Source organism: Macrobrachium nipponense, chromosome 28 (genome assembly GCF_015104395.2).
Source record: "Macrobrachium nipponense isolate FS-2020 chromosome 28, ASM1510439v2, whole genome shotgun sequence".
In the NCBI taxonomy this organism is placed as follows: Eukaryota; Metazoa; Arthropoda; class Malacostraca; order Decapoda; family Palaemonidae; genus Macrobrachium; species Macrobrachium nipponense.
In genome coordinates, this window is record NC_087217.1 from 16,048,681 (window position 1) to 16,061,494 (window position 12,814).

At 36.7% G+C, this 12,814-nt stretch overlaps 1 protein-coding gene across 1 annotated transcript in view; it reads left to right on the forward strand.

Moving 5' to 3' along the window:
• Nucleotides 1-281: 281 nt before the first annotated feature.
• LOC135201459 (uncharacterized) overlaps nt 282-12,814 on the forward strand; it is a 206,380-nt gene continuing 193,847 nt past the window's right edge. The window contains exon 1 of the transcript XR_010311543.1: nt 282-486. The gene's annotated coding sequence lies outside the window, so the exon portion shown is untranslated. The remainder of the gene's footprint in view (nt 487-12,814) is intronic.

Genomic DNA, 12,814 nt, shown 5'->3' on the forward strand with positions numbered 1-12,814 from the left:
TTCCTCCACGCACTCTTCAAGTGCAGTAGATTCAAACTGGCGAAATGTCATTAAATCTGGTATTTATCACAGCTGGCCCGTTATTCTCATCTGCTTCTTGACGTTACAGATTAAATGATATGCATTTGATCAGTAGCCAATCTAAGCTCACATGGCCTGATATATGCTTTCTGCCAAATCTAAAGGAAAAATATTAAAATATACGACACCTTAGCAACTACGAACGAGTTACAGCCTTTTACCATGAGAAGAAGAAGACTAGAAGAAGTTGCTAAACAAAGTAACCGACCTTACCCTTCCGTGAGAGCTCTGATTTAAGGCGTCTACTCTGCGTGGGCCGTGCGTTGAAACAGGCAAGTTATAGTCGGGGTCCCGATGCCTCCAACGGTTGGTATTTTAAAAAGGAAGACCCACATTAACAACCCGGGAGATTCGATGACATTCGACTTTAACCCTTAGCGTTTGGATGCCACCATCGGCGGGAAGGTAGGTGTTCACCGGCGGAATTTGGTAGTGTGTCGACGCAGTCTCCGAGACTCCGATTTCGTAGAAAGTTTGATCTGGCCATAGTTGACTATCCGAATAGTCAGCAGAATACAGTATTTATTGGTATTCAGAATTAATGTGTTTTTCGTTTTCCTTGTAATACTTGTCTTATCTATTATGCATAACTGTTTTTGAAACTGTAGGCTAATGTCTAATCATCATAGATATATAATGGGTTTCGAACGCTTTGTTGACATCGCTAAAGTCTTCCACTTTTGTTTTCCTTTTGAAACTGAGCTGCTGAACGTGGCTGAGCTCAAGGTTAGGGGCAGATAATTTTCATCGGGATGATGACTCATCTTCATCAGAATAACATCGGCATTTTTTGAAATTGACAACCGAATGGTGACACTGCATATCCGAGAATTATGTTGCACAGCTTAGAGTTAGAATGTTGCTCTTTCCTTTGAGGAAATAACCTGTGGGCGACGAAACTTTGAAAATAAGTTGAACTTTTTGAAAATAAGTTGTCATGCTGTGTTTGGTCACATGCTAACCTAGTTGCAGTTGTCGAAAATGGTGTAAATTCTAGAAACTGAATGCTGGCTACCCAAGAAGCAAGACCCCGTGCTGGCACAATGTCAACGTAACGAAGCAAAAATAACCAATTGAGTTGGTAATCAAACAGATTTGTAATGGAAATCCAGAGATTTGATTATGCTTACTCCTTTAGGAGCAACATGAGTCTAAAACATTTGAACAATCCACCTGATTGGATGTATCACTGATGTTGATTGATTTTGTGCATCTCCTCTCGTACATTGAAGTTGGGATATCGGAGGGTTTTGGAAAGTTTTGGAAAGTTGTAATAGGAGGACGATTGGAATATAGAGTTTAGACCAAGCACTGGGATCCACGAGGTCATTCAGCGCTAGAAAGGAAATTGAGAGTTGGTAGGTCTGAAAGGTGTAACAGGAGGAAAACCTCGCAGTAGTATATGTACTATGAAATAATTATTAGGAGAAGATGGACAGCAAGATGGAAGAAAGGTTTGGGGAAAACTAAGCAATCTTTCTCTTACAAGCACTCAAGTTTTCAGAACATAGGCAGCACGAGTCTGGAGCATTTCATATTTTGAAATATTTATGGTTGTCCTTTATCTTTGTACTTACAGGATAGTAAGTTAGTAGGCAATGATTCTTTTTAACGTGTCCAGTGATATTTTCGTATTATCATCACCATTTTTGAGAAGCTCGTTTATGTATCTTGCTAAAAAAGTTATTTTTGACGGTCTATTTCACCATATTAATTTGGAACAGTGTCCATTTTCCTCATCCCCACCAACGCCCTCTCTCTCTCTCTCTCTCTCTCTCTCTCTCTCTCTCTCTCTCTCTCTCTCTCTCTCTCTCTGTTCTAGTACTAATGGAAGCCGCGCAAATTATTCAGTTGACTTTTAACTTGTTCAGTGAACCGTATGTTTCTTGTGTGATGTGATATGTTCCCTGTTTTCTCAAAGGCAACTGGATTTCGTTTAACCAAAACTTTTTCGACGCGAACTTTTTTTTTTTTCTTTAGCTTACAATGATGTATTTGTATTTGTATTTTGTTATTATCAGTTGTTACTTCTCATAGTAATAGCACAAGAATTGCAATATCATTCTTAATAAATCGTTAGACTCAGTGAAGCCAATCTCTCGCGTACAATTCACTGAGTCAAAGGCGTTTGTCTGGAAACGGAGGGGAATTGCTACAATCATTTCACACATCACTTAGCGCTCTTTGCTGGTGGCGGATTAAGCCGGACTTACGCCGGGATTAGTCCCAATGCCCAAAGGCAGGATGTAGTAAGGTGCCAATGTGAACAGGAGGACTGAAGTGGACCTTTGGACACTGGCAACCGACGCAAAAATTTGTGTAGTGAGATAAGTGTGTTCTCTCTTGAAGTAATGGACTTTTTAAGAGGATAAAATAATGCGACCTAACCCCGAAGAATGCAATAGGCCGCCTCTTATAAGAGGGCGGATTATAAGTCTAAGAAAACATTTTTTTGTATTTTTTTTTCATTTGATGTAATATTAAATTATGACCTATATAATCGTCGAAACGGAAGGCAGGAAGTTTTTAATGCTACGTGGCTGTAGGCTTTAGAATAATGAAATTTAAGCGGATGTGTAAAGGCAGTAAAGCAGTTATCAATCTAGCTGTTATAGATGGTTCGATAGCTGTGAATTTTCGATAAGGGAAAATGAATTCGTATTATTACGTGAAACCCTGAAGATGTACATACACACGTACACACACACTCTCTCTCTCTCTCTCTCTCTCTCTCTCTCTCTCTCTCTCTCTCTCTCTCTCTCTCTATATATATATATATATATATATATATATATCTATGGATACATATAGTATATATATATATATGTATATATATATATATATATATATATATATATATAAGGTAAGGGGGAAATGAAGAAGTATCTGGTAACCCAAGCAAATGATGATATTGGCAACAAAAGAACATCTCGAACAAAACTCACAGACAGGGAAAGGAATCATGAAAGACAACAATGATGCCTAAAAATGTCTCGACTTTCACTTTTTGCATTTTTACTTTCCTTCATTTCTCTTCGAATGTCGATGTTCATTGCCGTTTACGCAGTTTTCAAATTCTGTTGCATCAGATGTGTTACTTTAAAAAAAAATAAAAATACAATTTTTTTTTGGGGGGAAAGTGATAAAATAATGATTAGATACACGGGTAACGCAACTCAATTTCTTTGATAGTCACTTATGCAGAGACTAATGCATTTTTTCCGAGGGGGTGGGAGTATGGTGGTGCCTTAAATGTAAAAGCAGTCATAACTATCAAATTATTGTATAAAAAATCATTTGTTTAATTTATCTAGGTTTAGTAGATTTTCTGGTTGAATAAAATGTGGAGACTTTCCTTTATCCTTTATTGAAATTTGGTAGAGCGAATTCTGCCTCTTCTCCTCCCCTTCCCTCTCCGTCCCCTCCCCATTTCCTCTCCTTACCCTCCCCTTCCTCCTTTCCCTCCTCATTTCCTCTCCCTCCCCTCCCCTTCCCTTTCCCTTCCCTCTCTCTCCCCCTCCCACTTCTTTCTCTCCTCTCTCCACCCCCACTTCTTTCTTCCCTTCCTTCCCTTCCCCCTGTTCCCCTTCGCTCCTCCTCCCTCCCTCCCTCCCACTTCTGTCTCCATTCCCCCCTTCCCTTCCCCCTGTTCTTATCTTGCGCCCTTGGTTTTTCTATTAAAGCAATACTTCACTATGTCGTTGCGTAGCTTCGGAACTTCTCCAAGTCATGCAGCGATCTGATTAAACATTTGCTCAATAAAAAATTAATATTTTTCAACTTACTTTAATGATATTTTCATACATACCATTTAAGATAAATATAGCTCAATTTTTTTTAAACTGGAAGCTGAATTTTGTTGAAGGCTTAGAAAATAAGGTCAGTTACTCGTCTTTACGAAGATTTTAAATGTTATTTGAAAGCTTGTGCGAGAGCGTTTTTAATAGACTTAGTTGTTGCTGTTGTTGTTCAAGCAAGCCAACAACGATCTTGTCCCCCGAGCAGCCTCTAAGTGAAAATAAAAACTTTTTAAAAGTTTTATCTTGATTTAATTGCTATATGATAACTGTATAGTCTGATTTGAAAGCCTTTATACGCCATTAAGCGAATCAAAATGAAGTATGAAAACCAGATCATCAGAGTAAGCTGTGAATTATGAACAGAACAGTTGCATTACTGTCACTGTCATAAGCAGTCAGCTCTTAAATAAATATATGACGCTAGTTTCAACAGCTCACAAAAGCTCTATCTATATTCACGAAAGCCTGCTAATCTACTTAGTCAATTGTTCATGACGAATGGCATATCAGGGAGCTGTTGCATTCACATATCGATGCTGGATCTCTATGTTATGCATCAGTCTTCTTGCGTCACTTGATTTTAGAAATCTCTCTCTCTCTCTCTCTTCTCTCTCTCTCTCTCTCTCTTTGTATATAATGAAGAGCTTGATCTGCCATTTCTTAATTTTTTCAAAGCTTCCATTGCTAAATAAAGCCTGTAAAGAAATCCAGTTTAATTATGGATCAAAATGCAAGGACATATCTAGCAGTTAATGGCAACTTCGCCTTATCGGTGTCTCCGCTGATATACGATCTGGGCGAAAATGGTTCGTTCTGATTGATTTTGTTAAAATTTGATCCGACTCTTGTTCTTGGAGATGTTTTTCTATGCTGCAGTTTTCTCAAGTCCAGGATATCGAAAAAACAAGTTCTCGTGAAAGTTCGTATTTCTTAAAATATAAATTTTCAGTTATAAAAGACAAGTAGGCTATTTTACATTAAAGATTTCGGCGTCGATAAGCTTTGCTGCTGTGCGGAGCTTGGTTGAAATTTACGTATCAATTGCTCAGTACAACTATTTAACCTTTGTATTTAACGGTTTTTATCCTCTGTATTTTAGTTCGAAAATTCGAGTAAGCAATAGCGCCGTGAGAATTTTCCTCGTAGGAATTTTGCCTAATGGTAAATTATATCTTACATTAGCAAAGACGTTACGCCTTATAGGCCGGACAATTCAGGCTTCAAAAGGGGCCAACCCGAAAATAAATACTATAACGTTGGAAATAGTTTTAAAGTATTCTTTAATACTTATATTTTATCAGAAAAAAACCCACCAGCTAAGTCCTTGAGCATTTTTCACAATGTGCTCCTAAAGTTACCCCCATTAAACTGAATTCATATGAGATACAGTGTGAATGTAACCTGTTAAAATCCTTATTATAAAGGATAATGGAATTCATTAATAGGTGGGTATGCCTTTGTTACACCAACAAACCTATTGAAAAGCTTTTTTAAAGATCGCATTCGCACTTGCTCTATGACACCAAGTCTGGCCACAAACCAGCCCAATGTTTGTCAGTCCTGCGGGTAGCATGATAACCCTCGACAGCAAGTTTCTGATGCAGCCATGGATGTGTAATTGGCAAGTCGAGCATCTGTTGGAGGTATAAGAGAGCTGACTTTGCATAATTCACATGTCCAGTGGCAGCAAATAAATTGAGCATCTTTTGTAAAGATACCAAGCTCAAGTTCCAGTCGCCTGTACGGGCTGCCAGAGTAAGTTGCCTCATAACTTTGACATACTACATGTATTGCAACCATAATCTTGCTGTTCGTGATTTTTGTGACAGATGAGTTTCTAGCTTATTAAAGACAGTGTTGTCAAAAGTTTCTTCTCTTAAGCCTGTCAGTTGATTGCATGTTGTTTTAATTTCTTCCACATCTTCTTTGCTTAACTTGTTGATTCCATCTTCGTGCACATAATTATCATCACCAGCTGGCATTAACATTTGCTGTAACTTTATTGTCAGAGCACTTTCAACTAAAATGTGTGGACGCACTGCTTTTGATATGGATTTACCTTGAAGAATTTGTCTAATGGTATTTTCCCCATAGACTGTTTGCAGCACAGTTTCAATGCCAGAGCTACCCATCAAGGAGCCAATGCTGCCAACAAAAGACATCAATGTTTGGAAACCTCCTAAATGTATCACAATATTCAAGGACTTCTCTATTGCAATTTCAGTTGCCTTAAGCCACAATGGCTGATCAAATGTTATAGATGGTGTTGTAACATTGAGTGTTTTACACTGATCAATCACAAAAAGCAGAGTAGATGCAGGTGTAGTTTGTTGGATTCAAGTTAATAAAGGGCAGCAATGTTATTGTTGCCTTTTCTTGATTCCCTTCTTGAATCAGGCTTTGCATATAACCAGACCAGTTAGGTCTAGGTTTATCTTTTGTTGAATTTAAACTTGCAGCATGCCACAAAATTTCTGCATTCAGTGTTTCAGGTAAAACATAAGGGTATAAAAGTTTTAATCGAAGGTTTGAATAAATTGCTGTCAAATTTTCTGTTCTGTGGGAAATCATAGGCAGTAATATGGACATCTGTTGCCTTGAGTATTAATTCCTTTACCCTCAGTAACTTATCAGGCCTTTTAATTCGTATGTCCTTGGTTACACCCTGACTACTCCCGACTGATGAAGAAATGATGCCCATGGCATGAAAGCTTCCTCGGCCATCTAAAGTAGCAATATTGTGGTCAACGTTGTCTGCGATGAATTGTGTGAAGCTGTTTTCTGTTGATGTTTGCTTGATGATATCATTCAACGATTGTGAGGTAAGAGAAGCTTGCTTGAAACGAGTGGCGTCACAATAGGAAACAGAAAATCCTAACTTTAACATTTCATCATTGAGCCACTTTGATCCATAAATGTGATCTACCTCAACACCCAGGGCAAATAAGATAGGTGGTATTATCATAGGAGAAGCTAACTTGACAATACATTGCCTTATACATTCTTGCTTAAGCGTGGACTTGGTAAAGCTAGCCATAAAAATTCTAAGGCTATCAGGAATCCATGGACTAGTTATCTCTTCTATAGTTGGATATGATGAAGAGTCATACTGTTTTTCCCGAATTTCTGCTCTGATTAAGTTGGCAGTAGCTACAATGATCCTTCTACTTACCTCTTGTATGTCATCTTTTCTCTCTCGGAATTTCTTATTTATAATAAATCTGGCCATATCAAGGAAATATATTAGTGTTTCTCTACCAGGTTGTTTAGAAAAAGATATGCGGCCACCATAATGGTCTTTCAATAGTTTTTTTAGATATCTAGAATCATATGCTTCATCATTATCTGAAAATTCTATAACCTTTTCTCTGAACTCTGGTATGGAGTGGATGGAACTTTCAGCTTCTAACCATTCAAAAGTTTTGTTAAAATGGTTCTTCATTCCTTCATTACTTCGCCGACCTCTTAAACATTTTTGCTTATCAGGAAAGATTTTGAATCGTTTCAAATCGAAGCCGACAATTTCTATGATATCGAGCTCCTACAGCAATAAAATCAATGCAATCAAGTGCTCTGGCCTTCACTTCTAATGCCCATTCATCATGCTCGTCAGTTTCAAGTCTAAATTTGCAAGCTTCCAAGATTTTCTCGCGAAGTTAAGTTGTCGAAGCAAGATGCCAATCCCGGCTCGATGGATTCTTTTTATCTATCTTGCAGGTTGAATTACATAAAAAATCAATTAATTTTCCAGTCAAACAAACTTTTTGATCTCCTTGTCTTTCTTCTTTGAGTCTTTTCTGATTCTGTTGAAATTCTACGTTTATTGTTAAACCATTTCCTACAGTGTTCGTGAACCAAAACATCAAGCCCTTCATTTTTACTGGTGAGCAGTTGCTGGTAGATTGTCTCTTCATTTCTCTGTTGGCTTTATTCAATAAGACTAAGTAGTCCTTTTGCTTCTACTTGAACAATGGGAACAAATGACTTCTTACAAATTATGCACGACTTCATACCTGGAAAAAAAGGTATCTATAACATTTGTGTGGAAAATGTCGAAAAAAATATCCGCATGATGGTCTAAACAAAAGTTGGTTTGCTGAATTTATATTGGTCAATCATATTTTAGGCAAACAACTCCATCTCGCAATTCTGGGAAATATGTTATATATATATATGTTAATAGATATATATATATAATATATAATATATATATATATATATATATATATATATATATATATATGCTGAATAACACCCAAAGCTTCAAGATGGAAATTGCTGTCCTCTTAAGAGACATTTTAAAATTCGACATTGTCATTCCCTGGTTTAATATATGATTACCCAAGGCCTTTGCAGTTTCAATAAGATATCATTATATAGGGGTAATATAAGATTAACTCTATACTATCACATAACGCAAAGACCATCTAATCCTTAAAAAAATAAGATATTTATGTTATATATTTTTTGGACCCCCTACAAGAAAAATACACATAAATTGCAAAATCTAATGGAATTTTTAATCTATTGGTCTAAAAAAGTCATTTAATTGAAAATGAACTTAGTTACATCTAAAAAAAAAAAGCAATGCTGAAGTTACCATTCAATAAAAATCTTTGCATTTCGAGCAGCTTTTTACGTATATAGATGTTAACTTCAGGGTCGAATTTTGTAAAACGCTCAAGGAGTTGGCCGGTGGGTTTTTTTTCTGGTAATATGTACATATGAAAGAACACTTTAAAATTGATTCCAGCTTTATAGTAATTAGTTTCGGGTTCGACCCTTTATTGACCGGCCTATTTGGAAAATTCGCCGAAGTAAAATTCAGGTCTACAAAGAGTGACATAGGCTACTATGAGATACAGGGCTTCTGTAACACGGTTTTTTGGCAATAACTTTTTATCTATGCATTTCATAGATATAACGCTTATTCAGAATACACATTATATCTACACATAAATTTTGACTGCATTCTGCATTACGTAGGTTGAATAGATTTGGTACTTATAATGTAAAAGTGACTTTTTTTGAAGACGGGCCAACTTACTCAGAGATAAGGTTTCGAACGCACTCGTTACGTAACTTATGACAGCATTTCTTCCCTCTTTCTCGATGGATGATTGGCTATACGTAACGAAGGCTATACCTCTGGTAACAATGACAAAAATTTAAATACAAGCAAAGCAGTACACCTTTATGAACTCTGAATCCTCTCCACTGATAATTGTCATAATGAACAAACCAACAAAATATGTTAATAAATACAAAAACACTTCGATTATTAATCTAACTCCCAAAATAAGTGTCCTAAGAAATTATAATCTACTTTATAGGTCACAATCAGATTGACGAGATGTAGGGAATAGTTGGTAATTTTCAAAGACATAGTAGACAAGCTTGATTTGATAACTGCTGTATCCAATGCCAAGCAATTTTCATTTATCGGCTATCTACCTATTAATAATAATAAAAAAAAAATAGACGGTACCGTATTTTGGCACCCACTTTGGCCTCGTTATAATTCAGGATAACACTGAAAGCTATCATGGCCATTGTTGTATTAGAAAATCTAACTTCTGGACATAAAAACTCATTTCTCGAGTAGTTGTAAGAAGTGCTAAATGATCCTCAGGGATCCCAGCAGTTGGCCTAAACGTTTAATTCATGTATATTTGCTGCTATTACTAATTTTGGCGGCAACTACATGCTACGTTAGTCAATTACTACGCTACTAGCACAGATACCCCACCCACATCTATGTATCGTTCAGCCATTCATAAGTCTTTATATCCAAACATGGTCGTACAAAACTAAAGAAGAAAAAAAAGATATCGGATGATCCGTTGGTCTGCTGGAGATTTTAGCACATATACGTAAGCTTGTATTTACTTTGGATAAAAATCTTATTTTAACAAAAATAGTTATATAAAGACGTTTTCTCTCTCTCTCTCTCATCTCTCTCGCACATCGTCTCTCTCTCTCTCTCTCTCTCTCTCTCTCTCTCGGTGGCATAGTGAATAGTTAATGGAAATGTTCAAAATCCTGAATGACATTACAAATATTATAATCACGTTACGCTAAATACAAATCAGACCATTAAGATTGGATTTAAACTAGAAACTGAATAATTACCTATTCAGGCTATACTTTCTCTTGACTGTATAAAGTTGCAAGTCGTAAGACAAATGCAGTTTTGCAACCACGGGGACAATTCCAAATCCTGTTAGCCATTCTTGACTACTATGGGTTTCAGAGCCGATGGAATAAGGTGAATGGGTTTTTGTCTGGTGGATGGGCGGGGCAACATTTCGTAAAACGATGTTTACCTTGCCTATGTAATGAATGTTTTTCGACTCTTGGCTGGCAATCATTGGCCATGGCGTCGGCTAGATCATTTTTACTCTATAAAAATTAAAACTATCGGGTTTAGGTTATTGATAATGCTGACAAAATTTGTGTGTAGTTGTAAAATATACGTATGTCAACTTTCAGCTACATCCGATGCTTTGATAAGGAGCAAAATAAAAAAAAACCGTGTTACAGAGGCCCTGAATTTCATAGTAGGTGCTAGTACTAACGCGCCACCTATGAAACAACTTATCCGTCTGTGGCGTCAGTCTTTAAAGCAGTTTGTGAAGTACTTAATAGGGTAGTTTTCCTCCTTCATTCCTAAAATGTTTCAGTCTGGCTGTAGATCGATTCTGATTGACACCATAACTTTGCCAATCCCGGATAATGGCACAGTGAAAAGCCGTTGTTGTGGCGACGAATAATTGATGAAATCCATTCTGTAACGCATAGGTGTAAATTACTGCGATGAAACTTACCGGAAATGTGAGAATGAAGACTTATGGCTTTGCGAGATCGTTATTGCAGGATATTACAACGAATCAAGACAGTGGCTCCTTATATTTGATGTTGGTCTTGGCCAGTATATTTCACAACATTAGAGACTGGAAGCAAAAGACTAGCCAAGCGCCTCCTATTTCAAGTGGGAGAAGTGCTTGTAGTACGATCCCAATTAAGTTTATATACTAGTTCTTGAAAAAGGACATTTCCTGTAAAGCGATGGAAAGTATCCTACAGGATTGGAATTAACATGCCCCGAATACATAATATCAACATTATAGAAGGCTTTCACAGCGATGTTACTATTATTCACCCTCAATCTGGAAACGTTGTTGCTTTGTTAAAGAAAGTTTAGCCGTTACCTAAATAGCCTATAGTGTGATGCAGAGATTAAGGAAAAGTACAGTGTATGTGATAAACTTCAGAGGTAAGTCCTTCAGTACAGTTCAGAGCAGAAACACCTTTGTTGGAGCAGAATTGCATATAATTTACATAATTTTAATTTTAAATATAGCTTATATGCTTGTATTTATTGGTATATTAAATGCGTTTAGTGAACAATTTTAAGCTCCATGTGATATTTAAGACGAAATTTCCATGCGGCCTATGTACTATATATACGTTTCACGGCTAATATTCCCACGGCCAAAGTTAGCCTCGAATTTGTTACGTGGCAAAATTTTCTGCGGCAAAAATGTACACGGTGGAATTTTTTACTCTTAGTTTTCCTTATTAATTACGAACCAGTAGATTCAATGAAAGAATAAAGCTTTTGATCAAACGTGAGATTGAGTAATAGGATAAAAGAAGATAATGATTTAAAATATTTTTTCATCAAATCTGTTCACACGTACAGGCTCGTAATCGCAGGCGTCCATTAAAGTCAACTGGATCACATCACTTGAAAAACCGATTCGCAAATACTAAATGAAAATTAAAAGTTAACTAAAACATCGGTAATAATGACAAATGGGTCATGGATCTGTAAAAAAAAAAAAGTAAATTATTTAAGGATTTCTGAACACGTACGGGTGCTCGTTGCTTGTTGCTTACACAGTGTTGCCAGTGGTTATATAAAGAATAGAGTTTAATGTAAGCAACCCCCACCCGTCAACCAACACCCCCCTTCCAACAACCCTCCCCCCCTAAAAGAAATTAGCAACGAATAGTGTCCAAACAGAGCTATCACATTATCGTGCGTCACAGTTAGTGTCAGAAACATTACCGGATTGTTACGTAACAGAAAAGTTACGTAACGGTTAAGAGCCACAAGTAGTACTTCAATAGATATTATCTAACACGCATTGTTACAAGCAGTGGCTTATGGTTTTATGCAAATAGGGTCGCAAAACTGTACCGAAATGTGCTTTGCGACAAGTGGTATCATGAACCTTGCGCCTAAATGAGAAACTCGGTAATTTAAGTCATGCAAAAGTGGTATTGCAAATGTGTTAAATAACCAATGGTGTCGTAAGTATTGGTAATAACCAAAAACCACAAGTCAGTCATATAAGTATTACAATAATATTTCATTTTCTTTAGGATATACGGATAATTTTCTGTGCTTTTGACAGTAGACAAAGCCGTCTTAATCTGTCATTTTTATATCCAGACAAAAAAAGGGGTGGGGCGAGGGTAGGGTGGGGGAATAAAAATTCGGGGTTGGAACTGTGAGGTTTGATTAAGGTGGCAGGAATGTCCCACGATTCGAATTCAAATATTGATTCTGAAGGTGTTTTCTGTGGTAATTGATCGACAAAGTCATCTTAATCTGTCATTTATATATCCACACAAAAAGGGCATATAAATAATGAATGGAAATATTATTCCAGAGAGAGAGAGAGAGACAGAGACAGAGACAGAGACGGACGGAGCTGTAAACCTTGACCGACATTATTTTTTGTAGAGAAATTAAAAAATGTAAAATGGAGAGAGAGAGAAAAAAAATAAAGGTACAGAATGACATTGCTTTATGTACTCGGCTGTTCGTCATTCAATTTTATTTGTATAATTTACTGGTCATCTTTTATTTTCTGTATTTTAATGTAATTGTTTTCTCTCGCTTGAAGAGATAAGGTAGCTGT